At 45.0% G+C, this 26071-nt stretch overlaps 1 protein-coding gene across 1 annotated transcript in view; it reads right to left on the bottom strand.

Annotated features, from left to right (window-relative positions):
* The window catches only part of LOC142568039 (1-phosphatidylinositol 4,5-bisphosphate phosphodiesterase-like), a 272674-nt gene that overhangs the window by 219536 nt on the left and 27067 nt on the right, over positions 1–26071 (bottom strand). Inside the window, exon 2 of the mRNA XM_075678120.1 lies at positions 9899–9986. The gene's annotated coding sequence lies outside the window, so the exon portion shown is untranslated. The remainder of the gene's footprint in view (positions 1–9898; positions 9987–26071) is intronic.

Raw genomic sequence — 26071 nt, 5'->3', positions numbered from 1 at the left:
AAGAACTTCACATCGAGAATGTGTAAGGCTAAGCAAAATATTGATTGACTGATTGACTTGACATCCCAAAACTACACAATAAACTGATAAGGACAATGTGACAGTGGACGTCAGATTATACTTTCACCACCTCAGTTCTATGATCCGCATATATAAAAGCACCAGAATATTTTCATTTCACCCATACTAGAATAGAATGCAACATCTGTGAACTGTACTTGTGGTCTTGTGCTCAGCAGGCCAATGCTTTTAGACCTAAACCTTTGATTTTTCAACATATAAATTTGTTACCTATGTATTTTAGCACTGAGCTACATAGCATTCTTCTTGTTGCTTTTTTACTTCTTATCTCTCTTTTACTACTAACCGAGGGTCATGTTGCAGTCCTTGACTTTGGGACAGTTGTCTGTATATTCTTTGTAAGGTACTGAATGTTCGCTGAAAGAATAACAATCTGAAACTGAGCCCCTCATTGCAGACAAAACCAAACATTCAATTTAAATAATCAGCCTGGAGTGACAGCAAGTGTACATAAATCATTGTTTGTGAGAAATTTATTCATTTGTTGAACATCATGAACTTATGAACGCTGAAAATTTGTTTTTCCTAATGAAATAAAAGCTGAATAATTCATATTCATGACCCACAAACACCATGTAGCCAAATCATTTTTTAAAATTGTACATCTTTAGATGTAGCCACAGTGCATTGCAGCCATTCAATACACATAGATTCTCAACATCTGCTCTTTCAATGTTTCCAATTAACATGAGTAAAATGAAGGTGCATTAAAAAAATTTTGAAGTTTAAGCTAATATATTTTAACACACACTTTCAAACAACTTTACCGATAATGAATGCACATCCAACATCAGAGTGAATTCTACTTGCATTAAAGGACAATATTTGACAATATCCCCGATTTTTTTAAAGCTTTCTCAGCATACTTCTCAGATTGTAGTGTCTCAACATGACACAATCTTTCTGGATGTACTTCCCTTGATGTCGGTGCGAGATTTGGGGCCGCGCATGTCAAAAAGGGGTAGCTGGCCCATGCCATCATACAACTCATCCACACTAAGGATGTTGTTGAAGGGAGGAACGCGTTCTCATCGAGAACAAGGAGTACGGGATTTATTTACAATATCTACATGATGGGTGGAGAATGTTACATTTCATCAGTCTAGCATGACTGAAATGAAGCACAACGAGGAGACGGAAACGGCTGCTTAAAACCGCCCTCTGTCCTCCCTAGATCTCTAGGCCAGGGAAACTGCTGTCCAACCTTCGTCCAATCGGAGCGTCTAAAGTCACATTACATCACATAACTTTATTTTCCTTAAAGACCCCTTCTGGGGTGTTACATAAGGGATGGGGTTTACAAAATGCAGGCGTTTACAGCAGTCTAAAATGTTGATGGGCACGTTATGGCAGCGACATGATGGGGAAGGCCGTTCCAGTCAGTTGCTGCTCGTGAAAAAAATGAATTCATGAAGGTGGTAGGTACGAGCTCGTGGACACAAAATTGAAGAGGGTGACCGATGCGATGGGATCTGCGTGGTGGGGGAACGCAGGTGCGTGGTTCTTGTCTTAGTGATGAATAAAAGAACTTGTGATACAAGACATGACTAGCAATGTGGCAGCGAGCAGAAAGATTACACAAGCCTGACTGCAATTTAAGAGATGATATGCTAATGTCATATGAATATGAAGAGTGAATGAACCTGGTAGCCTGGTTTTGTACAGCTTCAATGCCATTTGTTAAATATGCTTGATGAGGGTTCCAGATGGCCAATGCGTATTCTAGTTTAGTGCTGATGAGTGAAATGTAAGCGTGTAGTCTGACGTGTTGTGGAGCTTCCCACAGGTGACGTTTTAAGAAACCTAGTGTTTTATTAGCTGATGATATCAGGTTAGTCACATGTTAGCCAGGATAAATCTTCATAAATGGTGATACCTAAGTATTTGTAAGACTGGACAAAGTCAACAGGGGAGCTAGAAATGGTATATTCGAAAACAAAGGATTTGCGACTGTGGTGAAAAGACACATACTACTTACATTTGTTAGGGTTGAGTGTCATCACCCACTGCCAACACCAATTTAGCAAGTGGTTTAGGTCTGCCTGAAGGGATTCTTGGTAAGATGGGTTAGTCACTGGCAATAAATAATGCAATCATTGGCGAAGAAGCAGATGCAAAAAGATATTTGCCGGGGTAAGTCATTAATGTAAATTAGGAATATTAACAAGAGACCGATGACAGAACCCTGCGGAATGCCGGGAGTCACTGGAAGCGGGTTCGAGGGTTGGTTATTAATGAAGACAGACTGAGAGCGATGTGTCGCCGAAGGACCAGCCTTTGAAGGTGAGGGTTCATACACTCACTCCCGCACTTTTGTCTCACTGTACACACTGAAAGGAATGGGGCCTCGTAGACAGGTCAAGCTAGCACGCCTTGGCTCCTGAGCTGACTCCGCAGTTAGCTGCCGCGTCTGTCAAACGGCTGTGACGATTACTGAAGTCCATGGGGGAATGCTGTAGAACACCCTTTTCCAGGAGTTTTCTTGCTCCAATTGGTCTGTGAAGGTGACAGCGAACCAGCTAACAATACTCAGTCCACCAAACTTGCCTCGCCTTGCGACGCTGGTAGTCTGTCTGAGGGAGATGCATTGTTGGCTTCATGAAGCGATTTGTCACAGCGGGCTAGGAAAGGCTAGAAGGTCACTATCACCCCCTGGCCGATTGCAACAGCTTCTCCATGGCCCGGAAAACCTAGACTGGCCAGTGCTGATAAACGCTGGGCAGGAAGAGAATGGCTGGTGGCAAGGGGGAAGACTTGGCTTGCAGCAACCAGCTGCAAAATTCTGTCATACCACCTCAAAACATCTCACAATGATAGGCAACAGCAAAGCAAACCCCACAACACGGCTCTGTGCAGATATGAAGCATCTTGGATCTTGCTTTAAACCCACCAGACTTCAAAGAAAAGATGAGTACAGAAACAACAAATACTGCCTTTCGCTACCCAAATTTTGAAGGAATTCCGTGCCGACATAGCAATCATGGATGGAGTTCTGCTACACAAAAGGGGATTGTCTTAATAAAATAGAACAACAAAATTTAGTAGGGATCCCTAAACGCAGAACGAGTTTCAAATTAGCCTGCTCAAGCAATCTGCATTGCTATGCAACTTTCCCTTCTTAAATCTAACAGAGAAGTTGTATTGTTGGAGAGTAAGGCTCTATCGGAGCAAGCAGCCATTTTTTGAGACATCTGATTAAGCAACGTCAGAAAGCAGTGGTCGGTGTCGAAGATGAATTTCGCCCCGTACAGGTAACACGACAACGTTTGGGCTGCCCAAACCAAACAGGCACATTCCTTCTCTAAAGTGCTATAGGCTTCCTCTTTTCCAGCTAGTTTACAGCTGGCATAGAGAATAGGGTGTTCCTCATTATCATTGCCGACCTGACTAAGTACCACGCTCATTCCCCTGTCGCTTGGGTCACACTGAACTATGAATTCCTTTGTATAGTCTGGTGCAGGAAGCACAGGATGAGAAACTAATAACATTTTCAAACCTTGGAATGCGTTCTCTTTGTCCTTATCCCAGTGCACACTACTCGGTGCTCCCTTTAGGAGTGCATCCGTTAAAACACTTGCTATTTGCGAGTAATTCGGAATGTACCGTTGCTAGTACCCAACAAGTCCCAAAAATGAATAAATGTCTGCTTTCATGCGCGACTGTGAAAAATCTTCAATCGTAGCTGTTTTCAGCTCAGCCGGCCATCTCGTGCACTGGCCGGCAACATGGCCCAAATAAGTAACCTGTGAGCAGCCAAACGTACATTTTTCCGCCTTCATCATTAAGCCCGCTTCCCTCAACCAGACCTGCTTCAGGTACGATACGTGCTGTTTCCAGCTGTTGGAAAAAATTGCGACATCATCATGATATGGCAAGGCGAACTCCTGCAAGCCTTTTAGGGCAATATCCATCAACTTAGAGAAGCTAGACGGCATGTTCTTCAGCCCGAAGCTGAGAACAAGAGGGCGAAAAGTGCCTATAGGTGAGATAGATGTAGCATAGCGGGCTGGCACTTTCTAAAAGGGGAACTTGCCAGTATCCCCGCACAAGATCTAGAGTCTAAATGTATTCAGTAGCGCTGAATCTTTTGATTCGTTCCTCAATGTTGTGTGCCGGGTACAAATGATCCCTGGTGATGGCATTTAACATTCTGTAGCCGACGCACGAATGAGGGTCCTTATTAGGGGTTTCCACAAACATTAGTGGTGACGTTTAGTCACTCTCAGCGGGCTCAATAACTCCCAACTCTAGCATACACTGCATCTCTGCCTCCATAATTTCTCTCTGTCTTGGAGACACCCTGTAAGGCTTTGATCTTACAGGTTCGGTTGATGCGAGCTCTATTTCATGTGTTATTAGTTTGGTTTCACCTGGCTGTTTGCTGAATCTATCGTGATATTCCCTTAGCAGCCACTTTAGCTCATCTAACTGCTCGAGTTTAGGAGCATCTGTGCTTACCGAGTGTTCTACAACTTCTTCCAGGCTGAATTCAAGAGTTGTAGGTAGCCTTGCACTCATTAAACTCGGTGCTAATGTCATCCGGTTCTTTGATGGTATAGTTAACGACTCCACTCCGCTCTATATACGGCTTCATCAAATTGCAGTGATATATCCTCAGCTCCTTCCTGCGACCGGTCATTTTCCGAGCATAGTTAGTATCTGAAAGTTTCTGCAACACTTTAACAGGTCTATACCAGTGAACTTAAGCTTGTTCTTTTCTTGAAGACTTGAGAATAATTACCTGGTCCCCACTGTTAAACGTTCGAAGCCTCACATCCTGTCGTAATATAGCTTGGCATTCCTTTGCGCCATGCTTTTGTTCTTTTCAACTAGTTCTTGTGTTGCATTTAGCCATTCCAGCAGATTTAGCACATACTCTACCACTCTTTGAATCTCTCCTCTTTCCACCCACATCTCTCTTAACATTCTCAGTGGGGAACGGAGTGTCCTCCCATACACTAGTTCTGCTGGTGAGAACCATGTAGCCTTATGAGGAACTGTTCGCAAAGCAAAGAAAGTAGCCGGAAGACAATTCTCCCAGTCCTGTTTGTACTTGTAACAGAGCGCCTGCAAAACTCACTTAAGCACTGAATGCCACCTCTCTACACTATTTGACTGAGGGTGATAGACAGAACTGTGCATCAACTTTACCCCGCACTTTTGTAAGAATGTGGAAATTAGTGAGCTGGCGAATACTGGCCTGGGATCTGCCTGAATTTCGTCTGGAAACCCGAGTCGTGCGAATACTGTCAAAAGCGCATCGACTACTTCGGTGGAGCTGAGTTCTTTCAGAGGGATTGCCTCTGGAAACTTTGTAGCCGGACACAGCATGATAAACAGGTAACCCGACTTTGTCTTTGATAGAGGCCTTACCGTGTTTATCACAAGTCATCTGAAAGGTTCTGATATTAAGGGCACTACCTTTAGTGGAGCTTTTCATGTTTCTCCTGGTTCAGCTGAGCATTGGCAGGCGTCGCATGATCTCAGTTTTCTATGTCTTTGAAACAGCCAGGCCAGTAGTATTCCATGAGCAATCGCAATCTTTACTTCAATTTGTTTACGCCTAGATGGCCTGACCATCCATTTCCATGACAGGGATCCAAAAGGTCCTCCCTGTACTTAGTAGGTATGACTAACTGATCCAGAGTCTTGCCCTTTCGGTCTCTGTAGTGCTGATATAATGAGCCACCTTTCTCGTGCATCATCACATTGCACCTAGCAATGCCTTCTTTAGCTGTTTCATGTAATTTAGCTAGGCTGACATTATTATTTTGCTCGGCTGCCAGTGACTCTCTGTCCACATGTAAGAGCTGATCAAAGTTCTTTGAGGCGGGTATAGTAACGACCTTGTCTCACTTGTGAGTGTGTCAGCTGGCCCTTCCTGCAGGTGTGTACTTTGACACCCCAGTGAGAAGCTCCCACTGAGCTGGTCAGCTGGCAGGCTTTCCTCAACTGTTTTTTCGTCCCTCGAGCCTAGCTTGGATTCGGTTACTGAAGTTACCACTTTCGCTACTTCCACTGGAGCAGCTTTTGCATTTTCAGCCAAATGCGATGCGATTTTCCGAGCTTGGCCTCGCGCCAACGCCTTTACTATGCCCTTTCTTTGTTTAAGCCCTTTGTCACACAGTAACTGATCTGACAGATTCGAAAAAATGTAAGGGTACTGCAGCGACAAAAATTTGGAAATTGCAGCCTCGGTCACAGGCTCCCCGAAGAGTCAACTGATTTTGACTTTACCCATGGGCAGACACACACTGTGTTCTTCTACAACCTGTTTGATCCATGCTACTTCTCTGGCGAAGTCCTCTACCGTCATGTAAGACAGATGGACAATGACGATGGTGGTGGCACTGTCTCGCAGCACCCAGCATGGTTTTCCATTATTATGCATGTTGAGAAGATATGGGCTTTTAATTAAAAGTTCCATGTTCTCATCTCTTTCGTCTATGTAGGACAAAACTACGCTAGGCTTCCGCAGTTCGCAGTGATATGTCCGAGTTTGTGGCACTTATAGCAGCGAATTGTCCTAAAAGATTCCCTTTTTCTGCTCTTTTTGTATGGTTTTGCCATTTGACTTCTTGCTCTTTCCTGACGTCCTTTCCTCCGCGTCTACATGCTCTGGTCGTTTCATCTGCAAACCCTTTTTGAATGGAAACTGTTTCCGCAGCCCGTTTTGACTGTCCCAATTTCCGTCCTCGGCATTCAGCTTTCTACATGTTGCATACTCTTTGGCTAGTTCGGCTACCCTTTCCACAGTTATTACATTTCCTCTGTCTTGCACCCAAAGCTTCACAGAATGTGGGATGCTTTTGTAAAACTGCTCTAGAGACATGCATTCAATAATCATGTCTCTACTCTCGTTACACTAATGCACTTTTCAACCACTCGACTAGGTTTGCCTTTGAGCCATATGCAAACTCCGGATATCCCTCACTATCCTTCTCGCCAGTGTTTCAAAACCTTTGCCGAAAAGCTTCGGCTGAAAGGTGGTACTTCTTTAAAAGGCTAGCGTTAACCTTCACACAATCATATGCATCTTGTGCACCGAGTCTGGCGATTACTTCAGCAGCCTTGCACGGCAACATAAACAGCAACAGCTGTGGCCATGTACTTGGAGCAAAGTACATCTTTTCAAAAGTCCTTTCAAAATTTCTTAGGAACAACCTTATGGCTGTTCCCAACCTCAAATGGCTTTAACAACCTGTCCATGTGGTATCATTCTGCCTCACTTGGTTGTTTCAGAACCCCTTCACTCACTCGAGACAACACCAAACGTTTACTTTCAAGGTCAAGTTGCATATTTCTTAACTCATGTTCCTCTCTGTCCCGTTCTCTCTCTCTGTCCCGTTTCTTTCTTTTCCTAAAGAGCTCTAACCCAATTCTAATGTCCTCCTCACTGGCCTGATCGGAAATCAGCTTTAATAGTTCCGATTTCATCATTTCCTTGTGTACCTCTAGGCCTGGTTCCTCCCCGACAACCAACAATTTGTCTCTCAGCAGTGTCCTCAAATCCATGATTACTGCTTTACTGCCTTGATCCTGCTCGATAAACATAACTAGGTAAACACAACTTAGCTAAGAATCAACAAAACAGCTTCCCTACTGTTCTAAACAACCACAAAATGAAGCCCAGGTAGTTAAAGTAAAAACCAAGCACTCACCGCAGACATAGCAACACGTCGCAAAGTCCATCTCAACGCTACCAGCCAGTTGTAAGAGTTGGGGTCTGGTATGTCAAAAGGGGTAGCTGGCCTATGCCGTCGTCCGATCATCCATGCCAGGACGTTGATGAAAGGAGGAACTTGTTCTCATCGAAAACGAGGAGTACAGGATTTATTTACAGTATCTACATGAAGGGCAGTGAATGTTACATTTCATCAGCCTAGCATGACTGCAACGAAGTACACCAAGGAGCCGAAAACGGCTGCTGAAAACCACTTCTGTTTTCCCAAGATTCCTGGGCCAAGGAAACTGACCTAGGAACTGTTGAACCTTCATCCAATTGGAGTCCAAAGTTGCCAAAGGACCCGCCTTTGAGAGCGAGGGTTCATACACTCACTCTTGCACTTTTGTTTCACTGAACACACCGAAAGGAGTGGGGCCTTGTAGACAGGGGTTGTAATGCTTGATTCAAGCTGGCACGTCTTGGTTCCTGGGCTGACTCCACAGTTAGCTGCCGCGTCCGTCAAACGACTGTGATGATTACCGGAGTCTGTGGGGGAACACCATAGAACACCCTTTTCCAGTTTTCTTGCTCCAATTGGTCTGTGAAGGCGACTGCGAACCAGCTAACAATACTCAGTTCACCAAACGTGCCTCGCCTTGTGGCACCGATAGCCTGTTCGAGGGAGATGCATTGTTGGCTTCATGAAGAGATATGTCGCAGCGAGCTAGGAGAGGCTAGAAGGTCACTATCACTTCTGGCCGATTGTAACAGTGGTGGCATCTTATCTAACCATGCTGTTCCTACAGTTTTGATTATGCCCAATTACATTCTCCATGCCTCTATAGACAACCCGTACATTCATAAACAAGGATGCACTGTGCAGGCAAAAGGACCAGATGACTACAATGACACATTTTCTTTGTTGATATTTGTCACTTTGAAGAATAACAATGATCTTTTCAAGGTAACTGATAAAATTATTTGCTCTTTGGGCCTGTAAATCTAAAATCTATAACTCTCAATCTATAATTTGTATCTCTTACAAACTTGGCAACATCTAAGAATCTCGTCTTCTGAAGAAGTTCACATCAATGGAGTTCATGAATTTTTTTTTTTTAAGGAATATATGAGCACCATCGCACTTTCATGAAATCATGCTCTGCAGGGGGTCAATGTTAAAGTGCCAATAACAATATTTGCATACTGGGTGCCTTTTGTGCACTGCTACCTGCCCATTGGTATGTGCACCAGACAGAAGAGTTCACAGACTCGATGTGATCAACAGCAGTGAAACGAAAAACATCACTGGAGCCAATGCTTCAAGAAGGGGTTCATCAAGCCCGTACTCCATTTTACAGACAACTGGCAAATGCTAGGGAGACTTCTCTCACTGCTTGCATTCATGACCAGATAAAAATATTACATATGCACCATGTAATTCAATGCAATATTAAGTCTCATACTTGTATGCTACAAAATATGATATATTTATTGCACAGAAGCTATTACAGATCTGAACCTATTTATGTCTGAATGAGAGGAGTGGCACGTTTTGTGGCCAGTGGCTACACCATGACAACTGCACTTGTTGCCAATGCGTAGTATGTAACATACTGGAAGCACAGATGTGCACACATAATATGTCACTTGATGTAGCCTAATGTAATTAAGATGTAGTTGCAATATATGAAGGATTTCTTCCTTAAAGAGTGTCGAAGATCAAGAACAACCCCACTGCAAAACGTGTGAAGGGAGACTTGTATCACTGCACTACTTCTGTAGCTTCTGCAGCATTGCTAGCTAAGCAGGAAATGAGGTACAGAAAAGGAAATGGAGAAAAAACCAGCCACCTTGCCAAGACATCGGCTTCACCAGAAACAGCGCAAAAAGACCTCTAGGGGCCTGTATGGTATTTTTTAAATAAATAAATATATAGACTGGACATAAGAAAGGGACAAGGCAATGTCCTGTTCTTTTGCACCATTTATGGTCCAGTCACGAACCAGGCAGCCCAACTGCATACGCTTTTGAAGCATCAGCCCCTGAGGCATCCCTCGTTCAAGTGCTGTTTTGGTCACTGCCCCCTGGTGATTTCATGCTTTGATGCACATGCTGAGGAAGAGCTGGGCTAGTCTGCCGTGGGTTACTCACTGCAGCAGGGGGCTAATTCATCGTGGCAAAGGCATGCTGGCGTCACCAGGGCGCACCCTCAGGTGAGTCCCGTTTGGATGCTCCTCCTCTGGAAGACAGACAAAGAGAGACGAAAAAAAAAGGATATCTCTCAACCTACCCACTCTATCAATAGGTGCCATCGCAATCCCACAGATTGTCCTATACCATTGCTTGATCACATGCAGGAGCTCATGTGCCACCTCACTTTATCACATCATCACTTCATTGCCTTAAAGGCGACTAAAGAGCAACACTAACTTTACCTGAGCAATACCTTTACCTGAGCAAGATTGACAGCTGCTAAGAGAAGGCCTTAGGTGATTGTGTTATTAAGATTTTTCGTTACGCTGATGATTACCTGATTTTCAGCAATAGGGACGAATTTGATGCCACTGCTATCTCAATAAGTGAGCAATTTAAACTTAATGGAGGAGGATTAAAGTTTACCAAGGAATTTCCTCGGAGACCCGTGATACTGTTTCTAGACATTTTCTTGGTCTTCGAACAAAATCACATGTATTGGCAGTACTCCCCTAGATCTTTGAAGCCATTGTTAAACTTTCAATCCAAGCATTCCAAATAGTAAAAAATGGAATTGCCATGTCGTGCCTTAAGTCTTCTCTCACCAGATCGTGCATGCATATAATGAGTTTTAATGAACAGGTCCGGCGCCTATTAGAAGAAGGTTATCCTAGCGTGGCAGTGGCCATTGTGACTGAACGCCTAAAGAAGTCTATTTCAAGGGGAACGGATGTGATTAAAAAAAGTAGTACCCAGATAGCCATAAACATCCAACAGATGTACCGGATTGCTCCAAACGTCCAGCAAAAAATGGGATGTCCTATGGACATCTTTTGCATGCACATACATCTAAGGGACGTACAATGGCATCAAAGTTTTGGATGTCCAATGAACATCCATTTAGTTCGTTCATCAGACGTACAGCAGACAAAATTTTGGATGTCCATGGAACATCCATAAAGCTTGTACTTTAGACGTGCATTGTAGGCTCCCCAAAGCTTTCGCATTGTCTACGCGCGCTTCTGTGATTTTGGCGTCGAAGATGCTGCACAGTTTGGAGCCCGTAGTTTGGTGCGACAATCGCCCAGTATCATCAGTGATCATGTAATGGATGTCCATAGATGTCTCATTTTTTTTTTTTGCAATTAATAACTTCTTTATTTCCGACTTTGGAAAAGTAATTGAAAAATCAAGGTAGAGTATGTTTGGGAATGAACTGATATATATAGTAGAAAAAAACTGCATGAAAATTATATCGAAGCACTCCACTTTTGTTGAGCACCACCAAACTTTCTTAAACTGTGGCAAACTTCCTGTGTGGAAGTGATTGTGTGGCCTCCGACACTTGACACTGCATCTCGGAGGCCACGTGCGTCGAAAGCATGCTCGAAAGCAAGGAGCCGGAAACACACACAAATTTTGAACTAAATTAAAAATGGTGTTTAAGGACGTCAGAAAAGTCAAATGATTTAAAGAGATTTTCGCAGCATTATTGTCCAATTATCAATTATTCTCACAGTCGCGTGCCTGTCACACCTCCCCATAAGTGCAGCCATTGCAATGGCGCAGCAAGCAAGGATATGCGGGCATGTGTGAGCTTGTGTTCTAGTGCTGGCCATGTGCTGGCGCTGAGCTTTCTCTATCGCTGAGCCGTGTTGCTCTCTGCTGTGCTCCCTGAAGGGATGCAGAAGATAACAAGATAGCGCCAAAGTCCTTCCATTTTTTTTCTGGTCACGAAACTGCTGCCTCAGTTTCATATAGAGCCAGCGCCCACCGCTAGAGGCACAACCATGCATGAGAGGGCATGCGAACGCCGCTACCGCTGTGGTTGTGTATGCAGCAGCCTCGGTATTCTAGCTTCCTCAACTTCCACAACTGTCGCTTTGCTTTCGCGTAACTATTTGTAACATTCAACATGCATAAATAACTGCCTGAGCGTGTCTTCTGCCATGATACGAGCGCCCAGGACGAAAAAAAGAAAGCCGCTCATAACATGGAGCTTTCGGTGGTCTCAGTCCAAAAAAAAAAAAAATTCTGGGATTTTAAGAGCCAAAACCGCAATACGATTATGAGGCACGCCTTAGTGGGGGACTCAGGATTAATTCTGCCCACCTGGGAGCCTTTAGAATGCACCTAAATTTAAATAGACGAGTGTTTTGCATTCGGCCCCCATCGAAATGCGTCCGCTGTACACGACCGGGCGGTCTCGGTCCAGATTTTTTCATCATCGCCGCTCGCCTCAACTCTTCGGTGGGCTCCGCTTTTTAATATTTGCCTGAAATTAAACACCGCGCATTCGCAACAAAGCACCAGTGGTCCCACTTATCACCAGATGCAAACATATGAGCTATGGCACCCCTGCTTACCCGTAAGAAGGACTCTGTTGTAATTAAGTGCCAACTCTCCGTTGCGCATAGTGCCAAATTGCTCGCCCAGCACAGCTGTTCACTTTCTGCTAAACTGCGGGCAGTATCTTATCAGGAAATCAAAAGAATGAAATTTTTATTGCAAAGGGCTGCTACCGTAGAATACTTAATGACAAAGAAAAGGAAATTGAGCTGCTCCGTGCGCTTAAGATTTCTCTGCAAAGTGATGCCATTTCTGAATGAGATTTAGGTAGGATTAATGCAAAACAAACTTCGCAACTAAGTGTCTTCGATGCGGATTTTAGCAACGGATTAAGGCGAACGTGAAGTGTTAGGACCTGCACAGTTGTAACTAGCTGTATTGTAATTAGGCAATTGCCTTAGCAAGCAGCCGTTTAGAAGCATCAGTAAGCCAAGCACTTATTCACGCTGCTCGTGGTTTCGACGCAGAAACGACGAGTCTAGGTATTTTGGTTCTTACTGCGCAACTACTTATAAGATGTTAAAATGTTGTAATCACCGGTCCTGATATTCTTATCATGGTAGAAAAATGAAAAAAAAAAAACTTTATACCTCGATTAAGAAATAAAACGTGTTGGTGCAAAAACAACATACAAGCACGATCATTTATTTATCATGTAAAATAAGCGCAGCGAAATACACACAGCACAAAGAGGCGTCCAGTCACGAATGGTCCACCATTCACAATGCAAGAAGTTTGTTAAAAGCATGACACTGATATAACAAGCATAAAGAAAGAATATCAAACGAGACATATGCATCGGGGGAGGGGGGGGGGGCAGGAAACAAACACCAGCAAACAAATGGCAATAAATACAGAATGCACACACTGTCAGAGTTGGCGGTCGTAGCTGTAGGGAGCATCTTGACTCTTCGTCGGGACTTAGGCGGACAGGATTTACTTACATTATTTACATCTTAGACAAGACATATAACGACAATCTAGCGTGACTCCCATATGGAGCCCGCAAGACTAACATACAGCAAACAGCTTACGAGCACACAGCTCACGAGTACATTTTGAGCCTGACAACGAGCACTCAGCTCCCGACGACGAGCATGACATCGAGCACGCAACGAGCACGCAACGAGCACGCAACACACTAGCACGCAACACACTAGCAGCCGACAAACGCTGCTTATAAGCTCTCTGCTCGACGTCAATAGTTCGACGTCATTCAAGATGACCCGCCCTTTTGGAGGATGAGGGCTGTCACACACGTGCCACATGCACACACAGGTGTAAAGGTCCGGAGCCGATGTCAGAGGGGCTTCGTAGAACTCCTTCATTCGCAATGGCGACGAGGCTAGAGGTTGGCGGTTTCAGCACAAAGCCCGCTTCGTCGAACTCCTTCACTCACAACGGCGACGAGGCTAGAGGTTGGCGGCGGCATTCCAAGATGAGGTTACCACCGCTGGCGTAACTGGCTGGCAAACTTGCACTGCAGCTGGCCGTTCTTAACAGCGCCTCCATGGCCCGGAAAATCTGGACTGTCCAGTGCTGGCAACCGCTGGGCAGGAAGAGAATGGCTGGCGAGCAAGACGTTGGTTTTGCTCTCTGCAACCCCTGCGTACTTGGAATGCCTTCAACCATCTCACAACAACTGGCACAGAAGAGTCGACCTGGCAACACAATACCGCTCAGCGTTCAAACGCCCGGAATTAGCTGTCAACCTGCCAGGCTTCCTATCAAAATTTCAATGCAAGTCACTCAACTGGGAACCCCAAATTTTGCCCCAAAATTTTGTGCCGCCAAAGCGAGCATTCACGTTCCCCCCAAGTTTAACCAGATCTGACTGTCGTGCTGCACAAGAGTAAAGGTTTACGCAGAATCAAACTGAAGGCTCTTAACCACCAATACCCGAACATAACGTAAGCAGCCTAACTTCACGAACAGCCTGTTCTTACCCTATCACAGTGGCGTACTTATCTCGTGTACTGTTGCCACCGAACCGTCTGGCCAACTCCACAGGTATGTCATCCCAAACGCGCTAACTTTGTGGTCCCTATTCCGAATGCGTACTTGCGTCTTACGCAAACGTTTCATTATGCTTACTCACATTTGTTCCTTTAGTCCACACAGGACACGTTCCTTAAGCGAACAACTACCTTGCGTAACTCACGCACACCACAGAACCCTTAAAAAATGCGTCTGCCAATAACTCGTTCTACGCACGCTTACTAAAGTAGTCAGAATATGGCTGCCCTTAACACATACGAGCAACCCAGTCATCAATCTGCTTCCTTCCGTCCACACAGGACTCACGCTAATGGAACTACAAACTCTTCTCATTGCAAATGATGCACTAACTGAAGATCTACGCGCTTAACCTTAGAAAATAAAAAAAACATAAAAAAATAAGGTTAACTAAAACACATGCGCGCTACAATAGGCCTCTCACCGATAACCTTGACATTCAGGTTACTCACACACACACACAAAAAAAGCCTGCCTACTTATTAATGAACACCTCGTGATACTACATGTTTACATAAAACTCATCTTTCCAATCTCGGAGCTTCTCAAACGAAAAGGCAAAGCTCATACCTTACATATTGAAAGAAATTCTTAGTCTCAAATCGCGAAAATTATCCAATGCTCAAAAAATAAAGACACCTTTCACTTCTACGGAAGCTCCCTTGGCCTCCCGTTTCAAGCATTTGAAACGGGAGGCCATTTGACTCATACTTTTGAGCCGTACTCGAGGTGGTCGCGGTTTGAAAGCTATTTGGCTACCGAGGAACAACAAAAGGGCTGACTCACTATCAGCTCCCCCAAGACGTTACAGTCCCCTGCCAATTTCCGTCCTGGCGCCCCGTTTTCATCACGACCTCGATTGACCGCGTCGCTACTCCCCACCTGGTCTCGTCTTGCCGCCTTGCGCTTCTTTGTACTACACGCTGAGCTTCGAAAAGAACGACGGAACGACGAGGAATTTAACTGCCCCGTGCCCTTTTTCCACGTCCGTGCAGAACATGCTTCTCGGTCTCCTTTTGACCGGTGGCTCGAACGTGCTTGATGCGCACACATCGTCAGTGACGACCGCACCTTTCTTTTCTCCGCACCCTGCCTTTTCGCGCCTGTCGCCGTCTTTGGCTTCGCTACATTAGCCACCGCATTCTGATCTTTTCGGCGCTTCTTTCTGCGGCGCTTTCTCCTCGAACTCTCTTTTATGCCGTCATCTCGCGCCTCGTGCTGGCCGTTACACATCTCACCGGCCCGGATCGGTCTCTTACCCGCACAGTCTGAGTGATTAACTAGATCACCCCTCTCTTGGCTAACTAGACTGGCGGAGAGCCGCACCGATCCCTGAACAATGCAGTTGTCTTCCCTTGAGCTACGGAGCTCGCAATCCTGAGAATAAGCCTCAACTGCATCGTCCAGCTTGCATTTCACTTCGGCACGCAGATCTGACTCGACATGGGTGCTCGCGTCTGTCAAGTCCGCAGCATTCTGTACCTCGCTAATGACCTCGCTACCATGAGATGCGACGCACACGCGCGGCAACTGTGCCAATTTGTTCGCAGCTGGCCTAGCTGTCTCTACAGTCCTCTGTCGGCACAGCACCTCGTCGCTCTCACTCTGGCCTTTAACGGCCTCTGCTGCCACTAAGGCACTGTTATAGCTGCTAGCATTTCGAGTTCACATATGAACGTGCTGCTAATCTCGCAGGTGCTGCTACTTCTCTCGGCTTTTGAGCAAAATCTGCTATCTACTTCCTCCCACTTTAGCTGCGTCCAGCCTACAGATTTCTCAAGCCGCTGTTGACTTTGCTCGATTAACTGCTCAAAACCTTGAATCTCATAGTTCAATGCAGCAACGTACTGCCTCGTTACTTCTGTTAGGCCTTCTTCCAGCGAAACCCCTTTCAGTTTCTGCCTAGCTTTTTCCTGTTTTTGCCTAAGTACATCCTGTTCTTGCCTAATTGTTTCCTGTTCCCGTTTTTTGTTTAGAATTCGTTTACTCATTTGTTCTATGAATTTCGGATCATTGTTACTTTCTAGAATTGTCTTACGAATTTCTGATTCCGTCAAGTCCTCCTCTACGTTTACCTCTATCTCCTCACACAACCACAACAGGTCAGCTCTCGTCAAACACATTAGGACCATGGTCGCTACTTTAAGCTTTGGCTCTGCTGTCACACAATACTTGTTGGGATACCTATGCAAATCAAAATACAAGTAAGAGATCCCAGCGAATCAAATCAAAAACACAAAGAAATTGAAGCCTGGTAAATCTTACAGCCAAAACCAAACGCTCACCCACTGAAGCAGCACCATACCACCAGTCCTTCTCCGCCGTACCCAGTCAGTTGCAAGAGGTGGTCAATCTCACGTCGCCTCCAACTTGATCAGGATACCGGTCGGTCACCATGTGCCAACATCCGTCAGCTGCCGTTGCTGTCTCCGAGTCGTAGGCCGATCTAGGAGCCGTAGGTTGATGTAGGAGCCGTAGGCCGATCTCACCGCTACCATTCAGTTGTAAGATTTGGCAGTAGTAGCTGTAGGGAGGACCTTGGCAGGAGCTAGGTGAACAGGATTTATTTACATTATTTACATTTTAGACAAGACATATAACGATAGTCTAGCGTGACTCCCATATGGAGCCCGCAAGACTAAGATACAGCAAACAGCTTACGAGCACAGCTCATGAGTACATTTGGAGCCTGACAACGAGCACTCAGCTCCCGACGACGAGCACACACTAGCAGCCGACAAACATCATCATCATCATCATTTATTATACCCTTAAGGGTCCCTTCGGGGTCATTACATAAGGGGGGGGGGGGAAACAGCGATGTGAAAGTGCCATACATCAGCTCAAAAGAAAAAAACACAAAGGCAACAGAAAAATAAATAATAAACTGTAGAAAACATCAGGTATAAACAGAACAATGAAAATATCTCAAATTGAGTAGCAATAAATGAAAAGAAAAGTGTACACGTAAATGTGAAACATGCTAAACATAAGTGGCAAAAAAGAAGAAAAGGAAAAATAGGCGACGACACAAGCAAGACGGATTGCTGGGAGAGGAAACGTGAGGAAAAGTGGCTATTTTGGGTTGAAATGGTCTGATAGTAACTGTCTAAATTTGGGGGGATTTGACTCTAAAACCACGGCTTCGGGAAGATTGTTCTATTCTTTTATGGCAATGGGGAGGAAGGATTTGTTGAAGGCGTTGGAAGAACCATGCAAACGCTGTATACTAAGGGAGTTAAACAAACGGTGAGATGAGCGTATCGGAACATGTAATAAGTTCTCGCGCAGTGCAGGAAAGTTAAAGTATAATTTATGAAAAAGATAGAGTATTGCCAGTTTCCGGCAGAGTGCTAGGGGTTCGAGTCCGAGAGTCAATTTCATGTCAGTAACGCTGTGCCAAGGTGAGTACTGGGAAGTTATGAAGCGGGCTGCCCGGTTCTGAATGGCTTCGAGCGACTGAATCAAGTAAACCTGGTGAGGGTTCCATATGGCTGAGGCATACTCCATTTTAGAGCGGACATATGTTTCGTATGCTAGTTGCCTGATGGATGGAGGGGACATAGCCAGAGATCTTCGGATGAAACCAAGTGTTCTCGAAGTGTTAGCACAGAGTTTCGTGATATGGTCCACCCAAGTTAGCTTGTTAGTTATTTCGACTCCTAGGTACCTGTATGAGTTTGTTACTGATAGCGCCGTGGAGTTCAGCGAGTACGAGAAAAGGGTAGTGGAAAGTTTACGTGAAATGTGCATGCATTTACGTTTTGAAATATTAAGCTGCATAAGCCAGTCAGAACACCATTTCTAGATTTTGTTTAGGTCGTCTTGTAATGATTCCTGATCGGTATTATTGGAGATGCGGCGATAAATGACGCAATCGTCCGCAAAAAGACGGACGGATGATGAAATCCCAGATGGCAGGTCGTTGGATGAAAATTAGGAAGAGAAGCGGAGCAAGGACGGAACCCTGGGGAACTCCAGAGATAACGTCAGTAGTTTTAGACGCATGGCTGGCGATGACTGTGAACTGTGAGCGGTTAAAAAGCAGCGAATCCAGGATAAGATAAGAGGGTCGAGTGATAAGCATGCAAGTTTACACAATAGACGTTGGTGAGGAATGCGGTCAAATGCTTTTGAAAAATCGAAGTAGATGACGTCTGTTTGAAATGAAGAATCTAAATTGAGGTGAAGATCGGTTGTAAATTCGAAAAGTTGGGTTTCGCACGAGAAGCCTGCCCTGAAACCATGCTGCTTGGGAAAGAAGAAAGAATTGTGATCGAGGTGATTAGCAATATGGGAGTAGAGTATATGTTCGAAGAGTTTACATGAGATGCATGTTAGTGAAATGGGACGATAATTAGAGGGGTCAGCAAGGTCGCCGCTCTTAAAAATTGGCACAACCTTGCTTGATTTCCAGTCATCCAGAATTTGATTGGTATTGAGGGACTGGGTGAAGATAAGTTGCAGGATTTGGCTTGTGAGATGTTTCGTGCCTATAAGTATTTTAGCAGGAATGTTATCAGGTCCAGGTGAAGTGGACGGCTTGAGGTAATCAATGAGCTTTGAAATTCCCTCAGATGTGATGGTTACGGGTGGCATTGGAATAAAATTTAGGCTCGGTAAAATAATGCTCTTATCCGCTGGCTCGTGGGTGAAAACTGAGGTGAAGTAGGAATTCATCGCGTCTGATCGCTCGCAAAGCGGAACGTCTGTGCCGTCTTGTCTTTTTAAAGATATGTTATAGGAGCTGTTTTTGTTGGGCTGTAGCAAATTCCAAAATTTCTTGGGGTTAACACACAATATTTCTAGAAGATTGTGACTGTAGAATTTTCTTTTGGATGACCGCAATAGTCTAGTGTATTCGCGAAGGATGCCGAAGTATTTTACCCATTTTACAGGTGATCCGGAGTTATTGGCATTACGGAAGAGGCGCTTCTTTTTTCGTGATAGCTTACGCAGCGAGTTAGAATACCATGGCTTTGTGGAATCCCCGCCAATGCAGATGAGTGGGACGTAGGCGTCTATGAGCGATAAGATTTTGTGCTTAAAAAGACACCAATTTTCGTTCACGGATCTGGTAGCCACGGACGCTTGAAAGGTGGTGAAAAAGTGTTCGAGGTCGGAGTTTATGCTCACGAAGTCAGCCTTACAGTAATCACGAATGTATTTGATGGACCGTTGACGGGGGGAGACTTCAATCATCAGGTTAAAGAACAAGAGATTGCGGTCACTCAGCCCACTGCAACATGAAAAGGATTGGATTAGCTCAGGACTGGAAACAAGAATGAAGTCGAGAATATTCGAGCCTCATGTTGGCTTGTTTACTGCTTGGGAAAGGTTTGAAGTGAGGACCATTTCAAGGAAATCTTTAGATTGGCGAGATGACGCAGTAAGAGCCTCCCAGTCGATGTCCGGGTAGTTAAAATCACCACAAAGTATTAGATTGGCGTGAGGAAATCGGGATTGCAAGTCGTGAACTACAGAGTGAAGGTCCGTAATAAAAGAATGATCCGTGTCAGGTGCTCGATAACATACAATTAGTATATTGGTACAACAGGGAAGGCAAATTTTCAGACACATTATTTCGCTATGGCTGCTTATCTCGAGTAATGTGGATGAATAAGTTGAATTCACAAGAGCAAGAATGCCGCCTCCCTGGCGATCTACTCGATCTCGCCTGTAGATATGAAAGGACCGGTTGCTGTGGAGCAATTCTGAATAGTTAATATCAGGTGTTAGCCAAGATTCAGTAAATAAAGCGATGTCAGTTCTATGGTCTTCGAGGACGGCCTCAACTGTTTCTTTTTTCGGCAGGTAGCTTCTTATATTTGTCAGTAGGACAGAAATTTTGTTAGCTTTAGCTGTGCGCAGGCATTCTGACAGCAGGACCTGCGGCAGGGAAGTGTCGCATGGCACCCGCGTTAATCACTATGATTGAAGTTCTACAACGGCATCTGTTTCGGCGTTGTAAGTGAAAAGTTTTCTGTCAATAACCAACTTATCAAAGCGGATCTTAAATGAAGCGTTAGTTTGTTGGCCATAAGAAAAAAGCTTTTTCCGGGCTAGCCGAACTTAAGCCGAGTAATCCTCACGAACTGAGAATGGGGTTTCTCTAAGTTTCTGTCCTGCAACAAGAATTCTTGATTTATCTTTGAAGTGTGCAAGCTGAACTATTATTGGGCGGTTTTTACCTAATTGGAAACGACCTAGGCGGTGTGCACGTTCAATATCTTGGCTACCAATTGAAATACCTAGGTGTTCGGAACAGAAGGAAGTAATATGGGCCTCAGACTGGTCCCAGCTTTCGCCGAGCTCGTCCTGAAGTCCGAGGAACAATATGTTTGTGCGTCGCAAGCGGTTTTCAGCGTCGTCGCACTTGTTTGTCAGTGCTTTAACGTCTGAAGCAAGCTGGGCCAAGTCGGTGTTTGTTACGAACACAGCTGCTTTTTCTGGGTATGTTTCGATAGTTTTTTCGAGTATTTCGACGCGCGCTGAAAGACGATGCACCGAGTCTTCAATGTTCGTTTGTGCAGACCGGATCAAGGCAAGCTCGGCAAGTACGGTGCTCTGAGCGGATTCAATACGAGATATGGCTTGGTAAATTGTTTCCAAAGAGGGCGGAGCATCGTTTCCGTTCGGGCCTGGGTTTAGTTCAACATCACCAGATAAAACAAGGAGAAGAGAAATAAGGTGGGCGTTGAGCCAGTAGAAGCAAGCGATACACAGCATCCTTTGGCAACACTCGATGGCGTCTTCGGGGCACGACACCGCTAGCAAAAATGGGTTGCTAGAGCGACAGTACGTGGCATAGGGAAGATAACTAACCTGCAGCAGATGAAAAAAGGGCGTCTGCATGACGAGTTGCGATGCGGTGGCGTGCCCCAAATGACTCCAGTGGTACAGCAACTTATGTAGGTGCCGGATTCCCGCGCTTGTGCCAGGTTGCCAGATGACAGACTGGTCCACCGCTGGAAGCAGCGGATGCAGGTCGATGTGGTCGTTGTCGATGTAGTCGTCGCCAGCTGGCAGCCAAGCGATTTCGTTGACATCATGCGGCCCAAAAAGGCCCGAGTTTTCGGCGTTGGAGTGTGAAGTGGTGGGGCCCCATATCAAAATTGCCTGCAGCAGATGAACAAAGGGTGTCTGCATGACGAGTTGCGATGCGGTGGCGTGCCCGCTAAACGCTGCTTATAAGCTCTCTGCTTTATGTCATAGTTCGACGTCATTCAAGATGACCCGCCCTTTTGGAGGATGAGGGCTGTCATACACGTGCCGCACAGACACACAGGTGTAAAGGTCCGGAGCCGACGTCAGAGGGGCTTCGTAGAACTCCTTCATTCGCAACGGCTATGAGGCTAGAGGTTGGCGGTTTCAGCACAAAGCCTGCTTCGTCGAACTCCTTCACTCGCAACGGCGACGAGGCTAGAGGTTGGCAGCGGCATTCCAAGATGAGGTTACCACCGCTGGCGTAACTGGCTGGCAAACTTGCACTGCAGCTGGCCGTTCTTAACAATGTGCGTACACATCGATTCGAAGTTAAAACCGCAACTTTCCTGCCGCGGTATGGTCCGCTTCCATTTCTCGCACTGCTCCTTGTCAATAGGTAAACAGAACAACAACAATTTTTCAGTCGTGCCCTTGTAGCCGGAACGGCACCCCGGCACGCAACACGTGTTCGGCATCGTTGTCCCGCCCCGCCACTTCAACTAAACAGCCCAGCACTCGAAAAATAGCGCAGCACATGCACAGAACGCACCCAATCACTCAACTCGCCTCGCACTGCGCAAGCATTTCGGTACGCAAACGACACCCTCTGTGGTACAGTGGCGCTGCGTCGCGGCAGCTTTGGGCAGCATATGAATTTCTCCCATGGCATGACAGCGGAGTTTTGTGACCAGAAAAACATGGAAGGACTCTGATAGCGCCAACCTTTCTGTTCTCACAACGAACCACTTTTAGGTTGCGGTGCAGATGCTGTGACACTTCATTTCTTATTCCCAGCCATGTCTGCAGTGGTGTACGGTCGCAGCAGGTTTTCAAGGTATGTCGGTTTGTTTTGCACTTTTTTCCCTTTTATGCTGGTAATGATTGCTTAGCATGGGCCGGAAGAGCTGATGCACAACGCAAACGCCCAACGGTTTTAGCAGTACCCTTCAAGGCATGTCGGTGGTGTTTCTTCTCAGAATAGTTTTAAACAGCCAATTGGTACATAGCTAAGACTCGTTTGAACAGCTGAACTGCAACCGGAAAGAAATGGCAATAGAGAAGTGACGTTCTTGTTTGTCTCCCTTTGTCCCATGTTTCAGTTCATCTTCTCATAATCGTCCTGGTGTTTCTTATACTGTACGTGCTTCCCATGGTCCACAGGTTTTGTGCACAACGGCACAATGGTTTCAGTGGTTCTGGCACACATTTTCGATAGTGGTGCTCGATGTTGTGAGGTAGTCACCGTTCATGCATTTCTTTTGTTCTGTCTGCCGATGGAGGTCTTTTGTAAGGGCTGTCTGTAGAGCTACGTGATATATTGCATGCTTTGTTGCTCCTCTGTCCTCTGTACGTTTACATAGCTCCTGTGTACAGCGTGCAGTATTACGTGTTTGTACCATTTGTAGGCACAAGCCATGTACTTTCACATGTTCTTGAACAGTCGATCTTTTTGCATATTATATAAAGCTTTGCTGTGCTCTACTGCTTGCAAAGACAAATCTTACTGTCAGTGGCACTACCTAAGCAGATGCCTTAGATCTGCCCCTATGATATAGATGCTATAGGTGTGGATTTATACTCTGGGATTTTAACCAAATCACTGTATTTAGAGAAGCTGAAAACCGGTTACTTTCGGCGTCTTAAGCGACCTTGTACATCTTACCCACGCATTCAGAAACGTGCCTTAACTTGAAGCCCATGCTTGATTTGGTCGAGATAAAGCTCGGTGCGAACGCGCCCAAGGAGAGACAGTGAGCGTCTTGGGCACGTTCGCACCTGTTGTTATAGTGACAGTCAAGCATGGGCTTCAAGCAAGGGTGAACATCTGAATGCGGAAGTAAGTAATAAGTGATGTGTTTGCTTAGTTGTAAAGATTCTTTCCTCTTTTTCAGGTTTAGGATGCTCAAGCCAGCCAGCAAGAGAGTGATCTTCCAAGCATGGTTCGCACTCCAGCCCCACATGGCATTGTACTATGTGCCTTTAGGAGTGCTGACAAATTTTCTTCCTCTTTTGAAACTGGTAGTGGTCTAACTTGTAGTCACGGTAATGACTACAAGGCTAAACCTCACTATCTTCAGAACCCAAAAATAATGTTCCCTTTGAAGTGGCAACCTTAAGATGAGCACTCACTGCAACATGTTTCCTTGGTAGTACTGCTGTGGGGGGCCAATGCAATTAACCACTGGTGCTCTGTTGAGCCCACTGTATGAACACCAACCAGATAACGCTACAAAGATGTAGATGTAGCAGCTAGTCTCCAGCATCAGCTGAATCAATGGTTTGGCCTGTTGTGGCACCTGATTGCATTTTTAGTACTGCTGCATGTTTTCAAAAATGTGACAAATATAGAATCCTGTTACGTGATGTCAGGCCGAGTGTACGGAAAGCAGTGAGACAGTTTAAAAGGCAAGGGCTGATTTGATACTGCTACAAGTGGCTCAGCACTCTCAGCAGCATGGTGTGGCCTGGTACCACTGCATTTGGTTGACTAGTGCATGCCAACTGTGCTGTGGTACTAGGTAACCACTAACTGCAACTACATTGACGTTCCTTATGATCCATGAATATACATACGAATTGGCTGTCGTCTCACTCACATGGAAATATGGTATAGTTATTCTACTCGAATTATTTATAGAGCATACCATTTTTGTACTTATACTGCATGTTTACTTATTCGAAGAAAATGACTTCCTCTTCGAGTGAGAACAATATGTTAAAACAATTTTTTTATGCAGCCGCTGTGTTCCGAATTTTCCTCCTTGATGGAGAAGCTAATTTGGCACCCTTTTGCTACAGGGCGTTGCCTGCTTCTCTTACAAAATTTATCATTGCGCTAGCGTTTTGGTGGTTTTAAGAGTGTTTTTTTTTTTTTTCGGCTAAGTTGTTTCTCAGCGTGTTTACAGGAGGTATTCAGAGACCTGGACTGGAAAGAATTGGGGATAAAAGTTAATGGAGAATACCTTAGTAACTTGCGATTCGCTGATGATATTGCCTTGCTTAGTAACTCAGGGGAACAATTGCAATGCATGCTCAATGACCTGAAGAGGCAAAGCAGAAGAGTGGGTCTAAAAATTAATCTGCAGGAAACTAAAGTAATGTTTAACAGTCTCGGATGAGAACAGCAATTTACAATAGGCAGCGGGGCACTGGAAGTGGTAAGGGAATACATCTACTTAGGGCAGGTAGTGACGGCGGATCCGGATAATGAGACGAAAATAGTCAGAAGAATAAGAATGGGCTGGGGTGCGTTTGGCAGGCATTCTCAGATCCTGAACAGCAGGTTGCCATTATCCCTGAAGAGAAAAGTGTATAATAGCTGTGTCTTACCAGTACTCACCTACGGGGAAGAAACCTGGAAGCTTACGAAAAGGGTTCTACTTAAATTGAGGATGACGCAACGAGCTATGGAAAGAAGAATGGTGTGTAACGTTAAGGGATAACAAAAGAGCAGATTGGGTGAGGGAACAAACGCAAGTTAATGACGTTAAGTTGAAATCAAGAAAAAGAAATGGGCCTGGGCAGGACATGTAATGAGGAGGGAAGATAACCGATGGTCATTAAGGGTTATGGACTGGATTCCAAGGGAAGAGAACCGTAGCAGGGGGCGGCAGAAAGTTAGGCGGGCGGATGAGATTAAGAAGTTTGCAGGGAAAACATGGCCACAATTAGTACATGACCGGGGTTGTTGAAGTATGGGAGAGGCCTTTGCCCTGCAGTGGGCGTAACCAGGCTGATGATGATGATGATGAAGTTGTTTATATTTTTCTTTTGCTGAATACAAGGCTAGTCAAATAGTGCTCAGATGTTTCCATATGTGAATTTTGTTTTTGTTAATGAGAATCAAGTCTGATAATGTGCCATTTGTGTTTTATTTTACTGGAGAGAATGCAACTAACACTGCACTGTGAGAAGTGTTCCTTTGCAAGCGTTGCTTTTAATGTCTCATTTTATTTATCTTTTAGTATGTTTATGCTTAGCTGTTACGCATATGTGGTATTTTTGTATTGGTTCGTGCGTTAAGTGCTCATTGTGCCTTTCAGAAACCAAAAGATGGCATTATGTTGTATTTTTACTGTTCACTTTATTTTCATGAGACAGCTGCAGTCTGCCATTGTATTTCACTGCAAATATTGTGTACATCATTACGTACTTGTCAAACGGTTGACACCCACCCACTCATCCATCTACCCATCCGTCCGTCCGTCCGTCCGTCCATACATCCAATGGCTCATTTTATTCCTACGATTGCTAGAGTGCCAAACATGAGTGCAGCCAGGAAAAACATGTGCAGCACTTTAGCTCATCTTTCTCCATGAGCAACGTCATCATATCCAGCCTTATAGCTACACATCAGCAAATCTTGTTCTGTGTCACAATTTAGTGATAATGTCAATGACTCCAGGTTCGGCATTTCGAGACAAGCTTTAATACTATCAAATTAAAATATTCATAAATGCTTTCCAACCTTACTTGCTAAATGTGACACTTTTATGTAGAAGCATGTAGTAGAGTTCTTACGACTATGAAAATATGTGTCAGAACACGAAGAGCTATGTT

Source organism: Dermacentor variabilis, unplaced genomic scaffold, assembly GCF_050947875.1.
Source record: "Dermacentor variabilis isolate Ectoservices unplaced genomic scaffold, ASM5094787v1 scaffold_16, whole genome shotgun sequence".
NCBI lineage: Eukaryota > Metazoa > Arthropoda > Arachnida > Ixodida > Ixodidae > Dermacentor > Dermacentor variabilis.
This window is presented reverse-complemented; position numbering and strand designations above follow the sequence as displayed.